This window comes from Semicossyphus pulcher, unplaced genomic scaffold (genome assembly GCF_022749685.1).
Source record: "Semicossyphus pulcher isolate SPU_LCO1_2020_fin unplaced genomic scaffold, fSemPul1.0.p SCAF_11, whole genome shotgun sequence".
Classification (NCBI taxonomy): Eukaryota; Metazoa; Chordata; class Actinopteri; order Labriformes; family Labridae; genus Semicossyphus; species Semicossyphus pulcher.
Window position 1 is genome coordinate 2,905,001 of NW_027211615.1, and position 14,084 is coordinate 2,919,084.

At 46.3% G+C, this 14,084-nt stretch overlaps 46 non-coding genes across 46 annotated transcripts; all 46 read right to left on the bottom strand.

Moving 5' to 3' along the window:
• Positions 1–75: 75 nt before the first annotated feature.
• On the bottom strand, positions 76–194 carry LOC138585699 (5S ribosomal RNA). Its single transcript, XR_011305817.1, has one exon. It is a non-coding gene; the product is annotated as a 5S ribosomal RNA (ribosomal RNA).
• Positions 195–376: 182 nt separating this feature from the next.
• Positions 377–495, bottom strand: LOC138585700 (5S ribosomal RNA). Its single transcript, XR_011305818.1, has one exon. It is a non-coding gene; the product is annotated as a 5S ribosomal RNA (ribosomal RNA).
• A 182-nt stretch (positions 496–677) lies between these two features.
• LOC138585701 (5S ribosomal RNA) lies at positions 678–796 on the bottom strand. Its single transcript, XR_011305819.1, has one exon. It is a non-coding gene; the product is annotated as a 5S ribosomal RNA (ribosomal RNA).
• A 249-nt stretch (positions 797–1,045) lies between these two features.
• Positions 1,046–1,164, bottom strand: LOC138585702 (5S ribosomal RNA). The gene has a single exon (XR_011305820.1). It is a non-coding gene; the product is annotated as a 5S ribosomal RNA (ribosomal RNA).
• Positions 1,165–1,346: 182 nt separating this feature from the next.
• On the bottom strand, positions 1,347–1,465 carry LOC138587119 (5S ribosomal RNA). The gene has a single exon (XR_011307163.1). It is a non-coding gene; the product is annotated as a 5S ribosomal RNA (ribosomal RNA).
• Positions 1,466–1,647: 182 nt separating this feature from the next.
• On the bottom strand, positions 1,648–1,766 carry LOC138587067 (5S ribosomal RNA). Its single transcript, XR_011307113.1, has one exon. It is a non-coding gene; the product is annotated as a 5S ribosomal RNA (ribosomal RNA).
• A 215-nt stretch (positions 1,767–1,981) lies between these two features.
• Positions 1,982–2,100, bottom strand: LOC138585703 (5S ribosomal RNA). The gene has a single exon (XR_011305821.1). It is a non-coding gene; the product is annotated as a 5S ribosomal RNA (ribosomal RNA).
• Positions 2,101–2,282: 182 nt separating this feature from the next.
• Positions 2,283–2,401, bottom strand: LOC138586994 (5S ribosomal RNA). The gene has a single exon (XR_011307044.1). It is a non-coding gene; the product is annotated as a 5S ribosomal RNA (ribosomal RNA).
• A 215-nt stretch (positions 2,402–2,616) lies between these two features.
• LOC138586915 (5S ribosomal RNA) lies at positions 2,617–2,735 on the bottom strand. Its single transcript, XR_011306968.1, has one exon. It is a non-coding gene; the product is annotated as a 5S ribosomal RNA (ribosomal RNA).
• Positions 2,736–2,917: 182 nt separating this feature from the next.
• On the bottom strand, positions 2,918–3,036 carry LOC138586892 (5S ribosomal RNA). Its single transcript, XR_011306947.1, has one exon. It is a non-coding gene; the product is annotated as a 5S ribosomal RNA (ribosomal RNA).
• A 182-nt stretch (positions 3,037–3,218) lies between these two features.
• Positions 3,219–3,337, bottom strand: LOC138585704 (5S ribosomal RNA). The gene has a single exon (XR_011305822.1). It is a non-coding gene; the product is annotated as a 5S ribosomal RNA (ribosomal RNA).
• A 182-nt stretch (positions 3,338–3,519) lies between these two features.
• On the bottom strand, positions 3,520–3,638 carry LOC138586374 (5S ribosomal RNA). The gene has a single exon (XR_011306456.1). It is a non-coding gene; the product is annotated as a 5S ribosomal RNA (ribosomal RNA).
• Positions 3,639–3,820: 182 nt separating this feature from the next.
• LOC138585705 (5S ribosomal RNA) lies at positions 3,821–3,939 on the bottom strand. The gene has a single exon (XR_011305823.1). It is a non-coding gene; the product is annotated as a 5S ribosomal RNA (ribosomal RNA).
• Positions 3,940–4,121: 182 nt separating this feature from the next.
• Positions 4,122–4,240, bottom strand: LOC138585706 (5S ribosomal RNA). Its single transcript, XR_011305824.1, has one exon. It is a non-coding gene; the product is annotated as a 5S ribosomal RNA (ribosomal RNA).
• Positions 4,241–4,455: 215 nt separating this feature from the next.
• LOC138585707 (5S ribosomal RNA) lies at positions 4,456–4,574 on the bottom strand. The gene has a single exon (XR_011305825.1). It is a non-coding gene; the product is annotated as a 5S ribosomal RNA (ribosomal RNA).
• A 69-nt stretch (positions 4,575–4,643) lies between these two features.
• Positions 4,644–4,762, bottom strand: LOC138586688 (5S ribosomal RNA). The gene has a single exon (XR_011306752.1). It is a non-coding gene; the product is annotated as a 5S ribosomal RNA (ribosomal RNA).
• Positions 4,763–4,944: 182 nt separating this feature from the next.
• On the bottom strand, positions 4,945–5,063 carry LOC138586375 (5S ribosomal RNA). Its single transcript, XR_011306457.1, has one exon. It is a non-coding gene; the product is annotated as a 5S ribosomal RNA (ribosomal RNA).
• Positions 5,064–5,245: 182 nt separating this feature from the next.
• On the bottom strand, positions 5,246–5,364 carry LOC138585708 (5S ribosomal RNA). The gene has a single exon (XR_011305826.1). It is a non-coding gene; the product is annotated as a 5S ribosomal RNA (ribosomal RNA).
• A 215-nt stretch (positions 5,365–5,579) lies between these two features.
• On the bottom strand, positions 5,580–5,698 carry LOC138587180 (5S ribosomal RNA). Its single transcript, XR_011307220.1, has one exon. It is a non-coding gene; the product is annotated as a 5S ribosomal RNA (ribosomal RNA).
• A 182-nt stretch (positions 5,699–5,880) lies between these two features.
• Positions 5,881–5,999, bottom strand: LOC138585710 (5S ribosomal RNA). The gene has a single exon (XR_011305828.1). It is a non-coding gene; the product is annotated as a 5S ribosomal RNA (ribosomal RNA).
• A 182-nt stretch (positions 6,000–6,181) lies between these two features.
• On the bottom strand, positions 6,182–6,300 carry LOC138585711 (5S ribosomal RNA). Its single transcript, XR_011305829.1, has one exon. It is a non-coding gene; the product is annotated as a 5S ribosomal RNA (ribosomal RNA).
• Positions 6,301–6,482: 182 nt separating this feature from the next.
• LOC138585712 (5S ribosomal RNA) lies at positions 6,483–6,601 on the bottom strand. Its single transcript, XR_011305830.1, has one exon. It is a non-coding gene; the product is annotated as a 5S ribosomal RNA (ribosomal RNA).
• A 182-nt stretch (positions 6,602–6,783) lies between these two features.
• LOC138585714 (5S ribosomal RNA) lies at positions 6,784–6,902 on the bottom strand. Its single transcript, XR_011305831.1, has one exon. It is a non-coding gene; the product is annotated as a 5S ribosomal RNA (ribosomal RNA).
• A 182-nt stretch (positions 6,903–7,084) lies between these two features.
• LOC138585715 (5S ribosomal RNA) lies at positions 7,085–7,203 on the bottom strand. Its single transcript, XR_011305832.1, has one exon. It is a non-coding gene; the product is annotated as a 5S ribosomal RNA (ribosomal RNA).
• A 215-nt stretch (positions 7,204–7,418) lies between these two features.
• On the bottom strand, positions 7,419–7,537 carry LOC138585716 (5S ribosomal RNA). Its single transcript, XR_011305833.1, has one exon. It is a non-coding gene; the product is annotated as a 5S ribosomal RNA (ribosomal RNA).
• Positions 7,538–7,719: 182 nt separating this feature from the next.
• On the bottom strand, positions 7,720–7,838 carry LOC138585717 (5S ribosomal RNA). Its single transcript, XR_011305834.1, has one exon. It is a non-coding gene; the product is annotated as a 5S ribosomal RNA (ribosomal RNA).
• Positions 7,839–8,053: 215 nt separating this feature from the next.
• LOC138587121 (5S ribosomal RNA) lies at positions 8,054–8,172 on the bottom strand. Its single transcript, XR_011307165.1, has one exon. It is a non-coding gene; the product is annotated as a 5S ribosomal RNA (ribosomal RNA).
• Positions 8,173–8,354: 182 nt separating this feature from the next.
• On the bottom strand, positions 8,355–8,473 carry LOC138585718 (5S ribosomal RNA). The gene has a single exon (XR_011305835.1). It is a non-coding gene; the product is annotated as a 5S ribosomal RNA (ribosomal RNA).
• Positions 8,474–8,688: 215 nt separating this feature from the next.
• Positions 8,689–8,807, bottom strand: LOC138585719 (5S ribosomal RNA). Its single transcript, XR_011305836.1, has one exon. It is a non-coding gene; the product is annotated as a 5S ribosomal RNA (ribosomal RNA).
• Positions 8,808–8,989: 182 nt separating this feature from the next.
• Positions 8,990–9,108, bottom strand: LOC138586608 (5S ribosomal RNA). The gene has a single exon (XR_011306675.1). It is a non-coding gene; the product is annotated as a 5S ribosomal RNA (ribosomal RNA).
• Positions 9,109–9,323: 215 nt separating this feature from the next.
• Positions 9,324–9,442, bottom strand: LOC138586565 (5S ribosomal RNA). Its single transcript, XR_011306635.1, has one exon. It is a non-coding gene; the product is annotated as a 5S ribosomal RNA (ribosomal RNA).
• A 182-nt stretch (positions 9,443–9,624) lies between these two features.
• Positions 9,625–9,743, bottom strand: LOC138587124 (5S ribosomal RNA). The gene has a single exon (XR_011307167.1). It is a non-coding gene; the product is annotated as a 5S ribosomal RNA (ribosomal RNA).
• Positions 9,744–9,925: 182 nt separating this feature from the next.
• Positions 9,926–10,044, bottom strand: LOC138585720 (5S ribosomal RNA). The gene has a single exon (XR_011305837.1). It is a non-coding gene; the product is annotated as a 5S ribosomal RNA (ribosomal RNA).
• Positions 10,045–10,259: 215 nt separating this feature from the next.
• Positions 10,260–10,378, bottom strand: LOC138587258 (5S ribosomal RNA). The gene has a single exon (XR_011307294.1). It is a non-coding gene; the product is annotated as a 5S ribosomal RNA (ribosomal RNA).
• Positions 10,379–10,593: 215 nt separating this feature from the next.
• On the bottom strand, positions 10,594–10,712 carry LOC138586567 (5S ribosomal RNA). The gene has a single exon (XR_011306636.1). It is a non-coding gene; the product is annotated as a 5S ribosomal RNA (ribosomal RNA).
• Positions 10,713–10,894: 182 nt separating this feature from the next.
• On the bottom strand, positions 10,895–11,013 carry LOC138587125 (5S ribosomal RNA). The gene has a single exon (XR_011307168.1). It is a non-coding gene; the product is annotated as a 5S ribosomal RNA (ribosomal RNA).
• A 182-nt stretch (positions 11,014–11,195) lies between these two features.
• On the bottom strand, positions 11,196–11,314 carry LOC138585722 (5S ribosomal RNA). The gene has a single exon (XR_011305839.1). It is a non-coding gene; the product is annotated as a 5S ribosomal RNA (ribosomal RNA).
• Positions 11,315–11,496: 182 nt separating this feature from the next.
• Positions 11,497–11,615, bottom strand: LOC138587696 (5S ribosomal RNA). Its single transcript, XR_011307687.1, has one exon. It is a non-coding gene; the product is annotated as a 5S ribosomal RNA (ribosomal RNA).
• A 182-nt stretch (positions 11,616–11,797) lies between these two features.
• Positions 11,798–11,916, bottom strand: LOC138585723 (5S ribosomal RNA). Its single transcript, XR_011305840.1, has one exon. It is a non-coding gene; the product is annotated as a 5S ribosomal RNA (ribosomal RNA).
• A 215-nt stretch (positions 11,917–12,131) lies between these two features.
• On the bottom strand, positions 12,132–12,250 carry LOC138586956 (5S ribosomal RNA). Its single transcript, XR_011307007.1, has one exon. It is a non-coding gene; the product is annotated as a 5S ribosomal RNA (ribosomal RNA).
• A 182-nt stretch (positions 12,251–12,432) lies between these two features.
• On the bottom strand, positions 12,433–12,551 carry LOC138585724 (5S ribosomal RNA). The gene has a single exon (XR_011305841.1). It is a non-coding gene; the product is annotated as a 5S ribosomal RNA (ribosomal RNA).
• Positions 12,552–12,733: 182 nt separating this feature from the next.
• On the bottom strand, positions 12,734–12,852 carry LOC138585725 (5S ribosomal RNA). The gene has a single exon (XR_011305842.1). It is a non-coding gene; the product is annotated as a 5S ribosomal RNA (ribosomal RNA).
• Positions 12,853–13,034: 182 nt separating this feature from the next.
• On the bottom strand, positions 13,035–13,153 carry LOC138586536 (5S ribosomal RNA). Its single transcript, XR_011306607.1, has one exon. It is a non-coding gene; the product is annotated as a 5S ribosomal RNA (ribosomal RNA).
• A 182-nt stretch (positions 13,154–13,335) lies between these two features.
• On the bottom strand, positions 13,336–13,454 carry LOC138585726 (5S ribosomal RNA). The gene has a single exon (XR_011305843.1). It is a non-coding gene; the product is annotated as a 5S ribosomal RNA (ribosomal RNA).
• Positions 13,455–13,636: 182 nt separating this feature from the next.
• Positions 13,637–13,755, bottom strand: LOC138585727 (5S ribosomal RNA). Its single transcript, XR_011305844.1, has one exon. It is a non-coding gene; the product is annotated as a 5S ribosomal RNA (ribosomal RNA).
• Positions 13,756–13,937: 182 nt separating this feature from the next.
• On the bottom strand, positions 13,938–14,056 carry LOC138585728 (5S ribosomal RNA). The gene has a single exon (XR_011305845.1). It is a non-coding gene; the product is annotated as a 5S ribosomal RNA (ribosomal RNA).
• Positions 14,057–14,084: the final 28 nt, after the last annotated feature.

The window sequence follows — 14,084 nt, forward strand, 5'->3', positions numbered from 1 at the left end:
ACATGAGTGTCTGATCCAACTTTTTCAAGGCCTGCAGCATCAGCACCTCTCCTGTCCATCACAGAAAAATGAAAAAGCTTACAGCACCTGGTATTCCCAGGCGGTCTCCCATCCAAGTACTAACCAGGCCCGACCCTGCTTAGCTTCCGAGATCGGACGAGATCGGGCGTGTTCAGGGTGGTATGGCCGTAAGCGACAGCTGTGTGTTCAATCGGGCCTTTTAAAAATGCATTTGGGCACTTTTTAATCTCTTCATATGTTACTGTGTTTTTTTTCTAGGATGAATTCAATGCATTCTTGCACATGAGTGTCTGATCAAACTTTTTCAAGGCCTGCAGCATCAGCACCTCTCCTGTCCATCACAGAAAAATGAAAAAGCTTACAGCACCTGGTATTCCCAGGCGGTCTCCCATCCAAGTACTAACCAGGCCCGACCCTGCTTAGCTTCCGAGATCGGACGAGATCGGGCGTGTTCAGGGTGGTATGGCCGTAAGCGACAGTTGTGTGTTCAATCGGGCCTTTTAAAAATGCATTTGGGCACTTTTTAATCTCTTCATATGTTACTGTGTTTTTTTTCTAGGATGAATTCAATGCATTCTTGCACATGAGTGTCTGATCCAACTTTTTCAAGGCCTGCAGCATCAGCACCTCTCCTGTCCATCACAGAAAAATGAAAAAGCTTACAGCACCTGGTATTCCCAGGCGGTCTCCCATCCAAGTACTAACCAGGCCCGACCCTGCTTAGCTTCCGAGATCGGACGAGATCGGGCGTGTTCAGGGTGGTATGGCCGTAAGCGACAGTTGTGTGTTCAATCGGGCCTTTTAAAGACGTGGCATGGTGCAGTAAGAATGCGGTGGGGCATCTGCCCCACCACATTCTTGAATTTGGCTGTATTTTTAACGTTGTTTATAGTTTTCGTCAAAGATTTTGTCATGGTTTTTTTCTAGGATGAATTGAATGCATTCTTGCACATGAGTGTCTGATCAAACTTTTTCAAGGCCTGCAGCATCAGCACCTCTCCTGTCCATCACAGAAAAATGAAAAAGCTTACAGCACCTGGTATTCCCAGGCGGTCTCCCATCCAAGTACTAACCAGGCCCGACCCTGCTTAGCTTCCGAGATCGGACGAGATCGGGCGTGTTCAGGGTGGTATGGCCGTAAGCGACAGTTGTGTGTTCAATCGGGCCTTTTAAAAATGCATTTGGGCACATTTTAATCTCTTCATATGTTACTGTGTTTTTTTTTTAGGATGAATTCAATGCATTCTTGCACATGAGTGTCTGATCAAACTTTTTCAAGGCCTGCAGCATCAGCACCTCTCCTGTCCATCACAGAAAAATGAAAAAGCTTACAGCACCTGGTATTCCGAGGCGGTCTCCCATCCAAGTACTAACCAGGCCCGACTCTGCTTAGCTTCCGAGATCGGATGAGATCGGGCGTGTTCAGGGTGGTATGGCCGTAAGCGACAGTTGCGTGTTCAATCGGGCCTTTTAAAAATGCATTTGGGCACTTTTTAATCTCTTCATATGTTACTGTGTTTTTTTTCTAGGATGAATTCAATGCATTCTTGCACATGAGTGTCTGATCAAACTTTTTCAAGGCCTGCAGCATCAGCACCTCTCCTGTCCATCACAGAAAAATGAAAATGCTTACAGCACCTGGTATTCCCAGGCGGTCTCCCATCCAAGTACTAACCAGGCCCGACCCTGCTTAGCTTCCGAGATCGGACGAGATCTGGCGTGTTCAGGGTGGTATGGCCGTAAGCGACAGTTGTGTGTTCAATCGGGCCTTTTAAAGACGTGGCATGGTGCAGCAAGAATGTGGCTGTATTTTTAACGTTGTTTATAGTTTTCGTCAAAGATTTTGTCATGGTTTTTTTCTATGATGAATTCAATGCATTCTTGCACATGAGTGTCTGATCAAACTTTTTCAAGGCCTGCAGCATCAGCACCTCTCCTGTCCATCACAGAAAAATGAAAAAGCTTACAGCACCTGGTATTCCCAGGCGGTCTCCCATCCAAGTACTAACCAGGCCCGACCCTGCTTAGCTTCCGAGATCGGACGAGATCGGGCGTGTTCAGGGTGGTATGGCCGTAAGCAACAGTTGTGTGTTCAATCGGGCCTTTTAAAAATGCATTTGGGCACTTTTTAATCTCTTCATATGTTACTGTGTTTTTTTTCTAGGATGAATTCAATGCATTCTTGCACATGAGTGTCTGATCCAACTTTTTCAAGGCCTGCAGCATCAGCACCTCTCCTGTCCATCACAGAAAAATGAAAAAGCTTACAGCACCTGGTATTCCCAGGCGGTCTCCCATCCAAGTACTAACCAGGCCCGACCCTGCTTAGCTTCCGAGATCGGACGAGATCGGCCGTGTTCAGGGTGGTATGGCCGTAAGCGACAGTTGTGTGTTCAATCGGGCCTTTTAAAGACGTGGCATGGTGCAGCAAGAATGTGGCTGTATTTTTAACGTTGTTTATACTTTTCGTCAAAGATTTTGTCATGGTTTTTTTCTATGATGAATTCAATGCATTCTTGCACATGAGTGTCTGATCAAACTTTTTCAAGGCCTGCAGCATCAGCACCTCTCCTGTCCATCACAGAAAAATGAAAAAGCTTACAGCACCTGGTATTCCCAGGCGGTCTCCCATCCAAGTACTAACCAGGCCCGACCCTGCTTAGCTTCCGAGATCAGACGAGATCGGGCGTGTTCAGGGTGGTATGGCCGTACGCGACAGTTGTGTGTTCAATCGGGCCTTTTAAAAATGCATTTTGGCACTTTTTAATCTCTTCATATTTTACTGTGTTTTTTTTCTAGGATGAATTCAATGCATTCTTGCACATGAGTGTCTGATCCAACTTTTTCAAGGCCTGCAGCATCAGCACCTCTCCTGTCCATCACAGAAAAATGAAAAAGCTTACAGCACCTGGTATTCCCAGGCGGTCTCCCATCCAAGTACTAACCAGGCCCGACCCTGCTTAGCTTCCGAGATCGGACGAGATCGGGCGTGTTCAGGTTGGTATGGCCGTAAGCGACAGTTGTGTGTTCAATCGGGCCTTTTAAAAATGCATTTGGGCACTTTTTAATCTCTTCATATGTTACTGTGTTTTTTTTCTAGGATGAATTCAATGCATTCTTGCACATGAGTGTCTGATCAAACTTTTTCAAGGCCTGCAGCATCAGCACCTCTCCTGTCCATCACAGAAAAATGAAAAAGCTTACAGCACCTGGTATTCCCAGGCGGTCTCCCATCCAAGTACTAACCAGGCCCGACCCTGCTTAGCTTCCGAGATCGGACGAGATCGGGCGTGTTCAGGGTGGTATGGCCGTAAGCGACAGTTGTGTGTTCAATCGGGCCTTTTAAAAATGCATTTGGGCACTTTTTAATCTCTTCATATGTTACTGTGTTTTTTTTCTAGGATGAATTCAATGCATTCTTGCACATGAGTGTCTGATCAAACTTTTTCAAGGCCTGCAGCATCAGCACCTCTTCTGTCAATCACAGAAAAATGAAAAAACTTACAGCACCTGGTATTCCCAGGCGGTCTCCCATCCAAGTACTAACCAGGCCCGACCCTGCTTAGCTTCCGAGATCGGATGAGATCGGGCGTGTTCAGGGTGGTATGGCCGTAAGCGACAGTTGTGTGTTCAATCAGGCCTTTTAAAAATGCATTTGGGCACTTTTTAATCTCTTCATATGTTACTGTGTTTTTTTTCCAGGATGAATTCAATGCATTCTTGCATATGAGTGTCTGATCAAACTTTTTCAAGGCCTGCAGCATCAGCACCTCTCCTGTCCATCACAGAAAAATGAAAAAGCTTACAGCACCTGGTATTCCCAGGCGGTCTCCCATCCAAGTACTAACCAGGCCCGACCCTGCTTAGCTTCCGAGATCGGACGAGATCGGGCGTGTTCAGGGTGGTATGGCCGTAAGCGACAGTTGTGTGTTCAATCGGGCCTTTTAAAAATGCATTTGGGCACTTTTTAATCTCTTCATATGTTACTGAGTTTTTTTTCTAGGATGAATTCAATGCATTCTTGCACATGAGTGTCTGATCTAACTTTTTCAAGGCCTGCAGCATCAGCACCTCTCCTGTCCATCACAGAAAAATGAAAAAGCTTACAGCACCTGGTATTCCCAGGCGGTCTCCCATCCAAGTACTAACCAGGCCCGACCCTGCTTAGCTTCCGAGATCGGACGAGATCGGGCGTGTTCAGGGTGGTATGGCCGTAAGCGACAGTTGTGTGTTCAATCGGGCCTTTTAAAGACGTGGCATGGTGCAGCAAGAATGTGGCTGTATTTTTAACGTTGTTTATAGTTTTCGTCAAAGATTTTGTCATGGTTTTTTTCTAGGACGAATTCAATGCATTCTTGCACATGAGTGTCTGATCAAACTTTTTCAAGGCCTGCAGCATCAGCACCTCTCCTGTCCATCACAGAAAAATGAAAAAGCTTACAGCACCTGGTATTCCCAGGCGGTCTCCCATCCAAGTACTAACCAGGCCCGACCCTGCTTAGCTTCCGAGATCGGACGAGATCGGGCGTGTTCAGGGTGGTATGGCCGTAAGCGAAAGTTGTGTGTTCGATCGGGCCTTTTAAAGACGTGGCATGGTGCAGCAAGAATGTGGTGGGGCATCTGTCTTACAGCACCTGGTATTCCCAGGCGGTCTCCCATCCAAGTACTAACCAGGCCCGACCCTGCTTAGCTTCCGAGATCGGACGAGATCGGGCGTGTTCAGGGTGGTATGGCCGTAAGCGACAGTTGTGTGTTCAATCGGGCCTTTTAAAAATGCATTTGGGCACTTTTTAATCTCTTCATATGTTACTGTGTTTTTTTTCTAGGATGAATTCAATGCATTCTTGCACATGAGTGTCTGATCAAACTTTTTCAAGGCCTGCAGCATCAGCACCTCTTCTGTCCATCACAGAAAAATGAAAAAACTTACAGCACCTGGTATTCCCAGGCGGTCTCCCATCCAAGTACTAACCAGGCCCGACCCTGCTTAGCTTCCGAGATCGGATGAGATCGGGCGTGTTCAGGGTGGTATGGCCGTAAGCGACAGTTGTGTGTTCAATCAGGCCTTTTAAAAATGCATTTGGGCACTTTTTAATCTCTTCATATGTTACTGTGTTTTTTTTCCAGGATGAATTCAATGCATTCTTGCATATGAGTGTCTGATCAAACTTTTTCAAGGCCTGCAGCATCAGCACCTCTCCTGTCCATCACAGAAAAATGAAAAAGCTTACAGCACCTGGTATTCCCAGGCGGTCTCCCATCCAAGTACTAACCAGGCCCGACCCTGCTTAGCTTCCGAGATCGGACGAGATCGGGCGTGTTCAGGGTGGTATGGCCGTAAGCGACAGTTGTGTGTTCAATCGGGCCTTTTAAAGACGTGGCATGGTGCAGCAAGAATGTGGCTGTATTTTTAACGTTGTTTATAGTTTTCGTCAAAGATTTTGTCATGGTTTTTTTCTATGATGAATTCAATGCATTCTTGCACATGAGTGTCTGATCAAACTTTTTCAAGGCCTGCAGCATCAGCACCTCTCCTGTCCATCACAGAAAAATGAAAAAGCTTACAGCACCTGGTATTCCCAGGCTGTCTCCCATCCAAGTACTAACCAGGCCCGACCCTGCTTAGCTTCCGAGATCGGACGAGATCGGGCGTGTTCAGGGTGGTATGGCCGTAAGCGACAGTTGTGTGTTCAATCGGGCCTTTTAAAAATGCATTTGGGCACTTTTTAATCTCTTCATATGTTACTGTGTTTTTTTTCTAGGATGAATTCAATGCATTCTTGCACATGAGTGTCTGATCAAACTTTTTCAAGGCCTGCAGCATCAGCACCTCTCCTGTCCATCACAGAAAAATGAAAAAGCTTACAGCACCTGGTATTCCCAGGCGGTCTCCCATCCAAGTACTAACCAGGCCCGACCCTGCTTAGCTTCCGAGATCGGACGAGATCGGGCGTGTTCAGGGTGGTATGGCCGTAAGCGACAGTTGTGTGTTCAATCGGGCCTTTTAAAAATGCATTTGGGCACTTTTTAATCTCTTCATATGTTACTGTGTTTTTTTTCTAGGATGAATTCAATGCATTCTTGCACATGAGTGTCTGATCAAACTTTTTCAAGGCCTGCAGCATCAGCACCTCTCCTGTCCATCACAGAAAAATGAAAGAGCTTACAGCACCTGGTATTCCCAGGCGGTCTCCCATCCAAGTACTAACCAGGCCCGACCCTGCTTAGCTTCCGAGATCGGACGAGATCGGGCGTGTTCAGGGTGGTATGGCCGTAAGCGACAGTTGTGTGTTCAATCGGGCCTTTTAAAAATGCATTTGGGCACTTTTTAATCTCTTCATATGTTACTGAGTTTTTTTTCTAGGATGAATTCAATGCATTCTTGCACATGAGTGTCTGATCTAACTTTTTCAAGGCCTGCAGCATCAGCACCTCTCCTGTCCATCACAGAAAAATGAAAAAGCTTACAGCACCTGGTATTCCCAGGCGGTCTCCCATCCAAGTACTAACCAGGCCCGACCCTGCTTAGCTTCCGAGATCGGACGAGATCGGGCGTGTTCAGGGTGGTATGGCCGTAAGCGACAGTTGTGTGTTCAATCGGGCCTTTTAAAAATGCATTTGGGCACTTTTTAATCTCTTCATATGTTACTGTGTTTTTTTTCTAGGATGAATTCAATGCATTCTTGCACATGAGTGTCTGATCCAACTTTTTCAAGGCCTGCAGCATCAGCACCTCTCCTGTCCATCACAGAAAAATGAAAAAGCTTACAGCACCTGGTATTCCCAGGCGGTCTCCCATCCAAGTACTAACCAGGCCCGACCCTGCTTAGCTTCCGAGATCGGACGAGATCGGGCGTGTTCAGGGTGGTATGGCCGTAAGCGACAGTTGTGTGTTCAATCGGGCCTTTTAAAAATGCATTTGGGCACTTTTTAATCTCTTCATATGTTACTGAGTTTTTTTTCTAGGATGAATTCAATGCATTCTTGCACATGAGTGTCTGATCTAACTTTTTCAAGGCCTGCAGCATCAGCACCTCTCCTGTCCATCACAGAAAAATGAAAAAGCTTACAGCACCTGGTATTCCCAGGCGGTCTCCCATCCAAGTACTAACCAGGCCCGACCCTGCTTAGCTTCCGAGATCGGACGAGATCGGGCGTGTTCAGGGTGGTATGGCCGTAAGCGACAGTTGTGTGTTCAATCGGGCCTTTTAAAGACGTGGCATGGTGCAGCAAGAATGTGGCTGTATTTTTAACGTTGTTTATAGTTTTCGTCAAAGATTTTGTCATGGTTTTTTTCTAGGATGAATTCAATGCATTCTTGCACATGAGTGTCTGATCAAACTTTTTCAAGGCCTGCAGCATCAGCACCTCTCCTGTCCATCACAGAAAAATGAAAGAGCTTACAGCACCTGGTATTCCCAGGCGGTCTCCCATCCAAGTACTAACCAGGCCCGACCCTGCTTAGCTTCCGAGATCGGACGAGATCGGGCGTGTTCAGGGTGGTATGGCCGTAAGCGACAGTTGTGTGTTCAATCGGGCCTTTTAAAAATGCATTTGGGCACTTTTTAATCTCTTCATATGTTACTGTGTTTTTTTTCTAGGATGAATTCAATGCATTCTTGCACATGAGTGTCTGATCAAACTTTTTCAAGGCCTGCAGCATCAGCACCTCTCCTGTCCATCACAGAAAAATGAAAAAGCTTACAGCACCTGGTATTCCCAGGCGGTCTCCCATCCAAGTACTAACCAGGCCCGACCCTGCTTAGCTTCCGAGATCGGACGAGATCGGGCGTGTTCAGGGTGGTATGGCCGTAAGCGACAGTTGTGTGTTCAATCGGGCCTTTTAAAGACGTGGCATGGTGCAGCAAGAATGTGGCTGTATTTTTAACGTTGTTTATACTTTTCGTCAAAGATTTTGTCATGGTTTTTTTCTATGATGAATTCAATGCATTCTTGCACATGAGTGTCTGATCAAACTTTTTCAAGGCCTGCAGCATCAGCACCTCTCCTGTCCATCACAGAAAAATGAAAAAGCTTACAGCACCTGGTATTCCCAGGCGCTCTCCCATCCAAGTACTAACCAGGCCCGACCCTGCTTAGCTTCCGAGATCGGACGAGATCGGGCGTGTTCAGGGTGGTATGGCCGTAAGCGACAGTTGTGTGTTCAATCGGGCCTTTTAAAAATGCATTTGGGCACTTTTTAATCTCTTCATATGTTACTGTGTTTTTTTTCTAGGATGAATTCAATGCATTCTTGCACATGAGTGTCTGATCAAACTTTTTCAAGGCCTGCAGCATCAGCTCCTCTCCTGTCCATCACAGAAAAATGAAAAAGCTTACAGCACCTGGTATTCCCAGGCGGTCTCCCATCCAAGTACTAACCAGGCCCGACCCTGCTTAGCTTCCGAGATCGGACGAGATCGGGCGTGTTCAGGGTGGTATGGCCGTAAGCGACAGTTGTGTGTTCAATCGGGCCTTTTAAAGACGTGGCATGGTGCAGCAAGAATGTGGCTGTATTTTTAACGTTGTTTATAGCTTTCGTCAAAGATTTTGTCATGGTTTTTTTCTATGATGAATTCAATGCATTCTTGCACATGAGTGTCTGATCAAACTTTTTCAAGACCTGCAGCATCAGCACCTCTTCTGTCCATCACAGAAAAATGAAAAAGCTTACAGCACCTGGTATTCCCAGGCGGTCTCCCATCCAAGTACTAACCAGGCCCGACCCTGCTTAGCTTCCGAGATCGGACGAGATCGGGCGTGTTCAGGGTGGTATGGCCGTAAGCGACAGTTGTGTGTTCAATCGGGCCTTTTAAAAATGCATTTGGGCACTTTTTAATCTCTTCATATGTTACTGTGTTTTTTTTCTAGGATGAATTCAATGCATTCTTGCACATGAGTGTCTGATCAAACTTTTTCAAGGCCTGCAGCATCAGCACCTCTCCTGTCCATCACAGAAAAATGAAAAAGCTTACAGCACCTGGTATTCCCAGGCGGTCTCCCATCCAAGTACTAACCAGGCCCGACCCTACTTAGCTTCCGAGATCGGACGAGATCGGGCGTGTTCAGGGTGGTATGGCCGTAAGCGACAGTTGTGTGTTCAATCGGGCCTTTTTAAGACGTGGCATGGTGCAGCAAGAATGTGGCTGTATTTTTAACGTTGTTTATAGTTTTCGTCAAAGATTTTGTCATGGTTTTTTTCTATGATGAATTCAATGCATTCTTGCACATGAGTGTCTGATCAAACTTTTTCAAGGCCTGCAGCATCAGCACCTCTCCTGTCCATCACAGAAAAATGAAAAAGCTTACAGCACCTGGTATTCCCAGGCGGTCTCCCATCCAAGTACTAACCAGGCCCGACCCTGCTTTGCTTCCGAGATCGGACGAGATCGGGCGTGTTCAGGGTGGTATGGCCGTAAGCGACAGTTGTGTGTTCAATCGGGCCTTTTAAAAATGCATTTGGGCACTTTTTAATCTCTTCATATGTTACTGTGTTTTTTTTCTAGGATGAATTCAATGCATTCTTGCACATGAGTGTCTGATCAAACTTTTTCAAGGCCTGCAGCATCAGCACCTCTCCTGTCCATCACAGAAAAATGAAAAAGCTTACAGCACCTGGTATTCCCAGGCGGTCTCCCATCCAAGTACTAACCAGGCCCGACCCTGCTTAGCTTCCGAGATCGGACGAGATCGGACGTGTTCAGGGTAGTATGGCCGTAAGCGACAGTTGTGTGTTCAATCGGGCCTTTTAAAAATGCATTTGGGCACTTTTTAATCTCTTCATATGTTACTGTGTTTTTTTTCTAGGATGAATTCAATGCATTCTTGCACATGAGTGTCTGATCAAACTTTTTCAAGGCCTGCAGCATCAGCACCTCTCCTGTCCATCACAGAAAAATGAAAAAGCTTACAGCACCTGGTATTCCCAGGCGGTCTCCCATCCAAGTACTAACCAGGCCCGACCCTGCTTAGCTTCCGAGATCGGACGAGATCGGGCGTGTTCAGGGTGGTATGGCCGTAAGCGACAGTTGTGTGTTCAATCGGGCCTTTTAAAGACGTGGCATGGTGCAGCAAGAATGTGGCTGTATTTTTAACGTTGTTTATACTTTTCGTCAAAGATTTTGTCATGGTTTTTTTCTATGATGAATTCAATGCATTCTTGCACATGAGTGTCTGATCAAACTTTTTCAAGGCCTGCAGCATCAGCACCTCTCCTGTCCATCACAGAAAAATGAAAAAGCTTACAGCACCTGGTATTCCCAGGCGCTCTCCCATCCAAGTACTAACCAGGCCCGACCCTACTTAGCTTCCGAGATCGGACGAGATCGGGCGTGTTCAGGGTGGTATGGCCGTAAGCGACAGTTGTGTGTTCAATCGGGCCTTTTTAAGACGTGGCATGGTGCAGCAAGAATGTGGCTGTATTTTTAACGTTGTTTATAGTTTTCGTCAAAGATTTTGTCATGGTTTTTTTCTATGATGAATTCAATGCATTCTTGCACATGAGTGTCTGATCAAACTTTTTCAAGGCCTGCAGCATCAGCACCTCTCCTGTCCATCACAGAAAAATGAAAAAGCTTACAGCACCTGGTATTCCCAGGCGGTCTCCCATCCAAGTACTAACCAGGCCCGACCCTGCTTTGCTTCCGAGATCGGACGAGATCGGGCGTGTTCAGGGTGGTATGGCCGTAAGCGACAGTTGTGTGTTCAATCGGGCCTTTTAAAAATGCATTTGGGCACTTTTTAATCTCTTCATATGTTACTGTGTTTTTTTTCTAGGATGAATTCAATGCATTCTTGCACATGAGTGTCTGATCAAACTTTTTCAAGGCCTGCAGCATCAGCACCTCTCCTGTCCATCACAGAAAAATGAAAAAGCTTACAGCACCTGGTATTCCCAGGCGGTCTCCCATCCAAGTACTAACCAGGCCCGACCCTGCTTAGCTTCCGAGATCGGACGAGATCGGACGTGTTCAGGGTAGTATGGCCGTAAGCGACAGTTGTGTGTTCAATCGGGCCTTTTAAAAATGCATTTGGGCACTTTTTAATCTCTTCATATGTTACTGTGTTTTTTTTCTAGGATGAATTCAATGCATTCTTGCACATGAGTGTCTGATCAAACTTTTTCAAGGCCTGCAGCATCAGCACCTCTCCTGTCCATCACAGAAAAATGAAAAAGCTTACAGCACCTGGTATTCCCAGGCGGTCTCCCATCCAAGTACTAACCAGGCCCGACCCTGCTTAGCTTCCGAGATCGGACGAGATCGGGCGTGTTCAGGGTGGTATGGCCGTAAGCGACAGTTGTGTGTTCAATTGGGCCTTTTAAAAATGCATTTGGGCACTTTTTAATCTCTTCATATGTTACTGTGTTTTTTTTCTAGGATGAATTCAATGCATTCTTGCACATGAGTGTCTGATCAAACTTTTTCAAGGCCTGCAGCATCAGCACCTCTCCTGTCCATCACAGAAAAATGAAAAAGCTTACAGCACCTGGTATTCCCAGGCGGTCTCCCATCCAAGTACTAACCAGGCCCTACCCTGCTTAGCTTCCGAGATCGGACGAGATCGGGCGTGTTCAGGGTGGTATGGCCGTAAGCGACAGTTGTGTGTTCAATCGGGCCTTTTAAAAATGCATTTGGGCACTTTTTAATCTCTTCATATGTTACTGTGTTTTTTTTCTAGGATGAATTCAATGCATTCTTGCACATGAGTGTCTGATCCAACTTTTTCAAGGCCTGCAGCATCAGCACCTCTCCTGTCCATCACAGAAAAATGAAAAAGCTTACAGCACCTGGTATTCCCAGGCGGTCTCCCATCCAAGTACTAACCAGGCCCGACCCTGCTTAGCTTCCGAGATCGGACGAGATCGGGCGTGTTCAGGGTGGTATGGCCGTAAGCGACAGTTGTGTGTTCAATCGGGCCTTTTAAAGACGTGGCATGGTGCAGCAAGAATGTGGCTGTATTTTTAACGTTGTTTATAGTTTTCGTCAAAGATTTTGTCATGGTTTTTTTCGATGATGAATTCAATGCATTCTTGCACATGCGTGTCTGATCAAACTTTTTCAAGGCCTGCAGCATCAGTACCTCTCCTGTCCATCACAGAAAAATGAAAAAGCTTACAGCACCTGGTATTCCCAGGCGGTCTCCCATCCAAGTACTAACCAGGCCTGACCCTGCTTAGCTTCCGAGATCGGACGAGATCGGGCGTGTTCAGGGTGGTATGGCCGTAAGCGACAGTTGTGTGTTCAATCGGGCCTTTTAAAAATGCATTTGGGCACTTTTTAATCTCTTCATATGTTACTGAGTTTTTTTTCTAGGATGAATTCAATGCATTCTTGCACATGAGTGTCTGATCAAACTTTTTCAAGGCCTGCAGCATCAGTACCTCTCCTGTCCATCACAGAAAAATGAAAAAGCTTACAGCACCTGGTATTCCCAGGCGGTCTCCCATCCAAGTACTAACCAGGCCCGACCCTGCTTAGCTTCCGAGATCGGACGAGATCGGGCGTGTTCAGGGTGGTATGGCCGTAAGCGACAGTTGTGTGTTCAATCGGGCCTTTTAAAAATGCATTTGGGCACTTTTTAATCTCTTCATGTGTTACTGTGTTTTTTTTCTAGGATGAATTCAATGCATTCTTGCACATGAGTGTCTGATCAAACTTTTTCAAGGCCTGCAGCATCAGCACCTCTCCTGTCCATCACAGAAAAATGAAAAAGCTTACAGCACCTGGTATTCCCAGGCGGTCTCCCATCCAAGTACTAACCAGGCCCGACCCTGCTTAGCTTCCGAGATCGGACGAGATCGGGCGTGTTCAGGGTGGTATGGCCGTAAGCGACAGTTGTGTGTTCAATCGGGCCTTTTAAAAATGCATTTGGGCACTTTTTAATCTCTTCATATGTTACTGTGTTTTTTTTCTAGGATGAATTCAATGCATTCTTGCACATGAGTGTCTGATCAAACTTTTTCAAGGCCTGCGGCATCAGCACCTCTCCTGTCCATCACAGAAAAATGAAAAAGCTTACAGCACCTGGTATTCCCAGGCGGTCTCCCATCCAAGTACTAACCAGGCCCGACCCTGCTTAGCTTCCGAGATCGGAGGAGATCGGGCGTGTTCAGGGTGGTATGGCCGTAAGCGACAGTTGTGTGTTCAATCGGGCCTTTTAAAAATGCATTTGGGCACTTTTTAATCTCTTCATATGTTACTGTGTTTTTTTTCTAGGATGAATTCAATGCATTCTTGCACATGAGTGTCTGATCAAACTTTTTCAAGGCCTGCAGCATCAGCACCTCTCCTGTCCATCACAGAAAAATGAAAAAGCTTACAGCACCTGGTATTCCCAGGCGGTCTCCCATCCAAGTACTAACCAGGCCCGACCCTGCTTAGCTTCCGAGATCGGACGAGATCGGGCGTGTTCAGGGTGGTATGGCCGTAAGCGACAGTTGTGTGTTCAATCGGGCCTTTTAAAAATGCATTTGGGCACTTTTTAATCTCTTCATATGTTACTGTGTTTTTTTTCTTGGATGAATTCAATGCATTCTTGCACATGAGTGTCTGATCAAACTTTTTCAAGGCCTGCAGCATCAGCACCTCTCCTGTCCATCACAGAAAAATGAAAAAGCTTACAGCACCTGGTATTCCCAGGCGGTCTCCCATCCAAGTACTAACCAGGCCCGACCCTGCTTAGCTTCCGAGATCGGACGAGATCGGGCGTGTTCAGGGTGGTATGGCCGTAAGCGACAGTTGTGTGTTCAATCGGGCCTTTTAAAAATGCATTTGGGCACTTTTTAATCTCTTCATATGTTACTGTGTTTTTTTTCTAGGATGAATTCAATGCATTCTTGCACATGAGTGTCTGATCAAACTTTTTCAAGGCCTGCAGCATCAGCACCTCTCCTGTCCATCACAGAAAAATGAAAAAGCTTACAGCACCTGGTATTCCCAGGCGGTCTCCCATCCAAGTACTAACCAGGCCCGACCCTGCTTAGCTTCCGAGATCGGACGAGATCGGGCGTGTTCAGGGTGGTATGGCCGTAAGCGACAGTTGTGTGTTCAATCGGGCCTTTT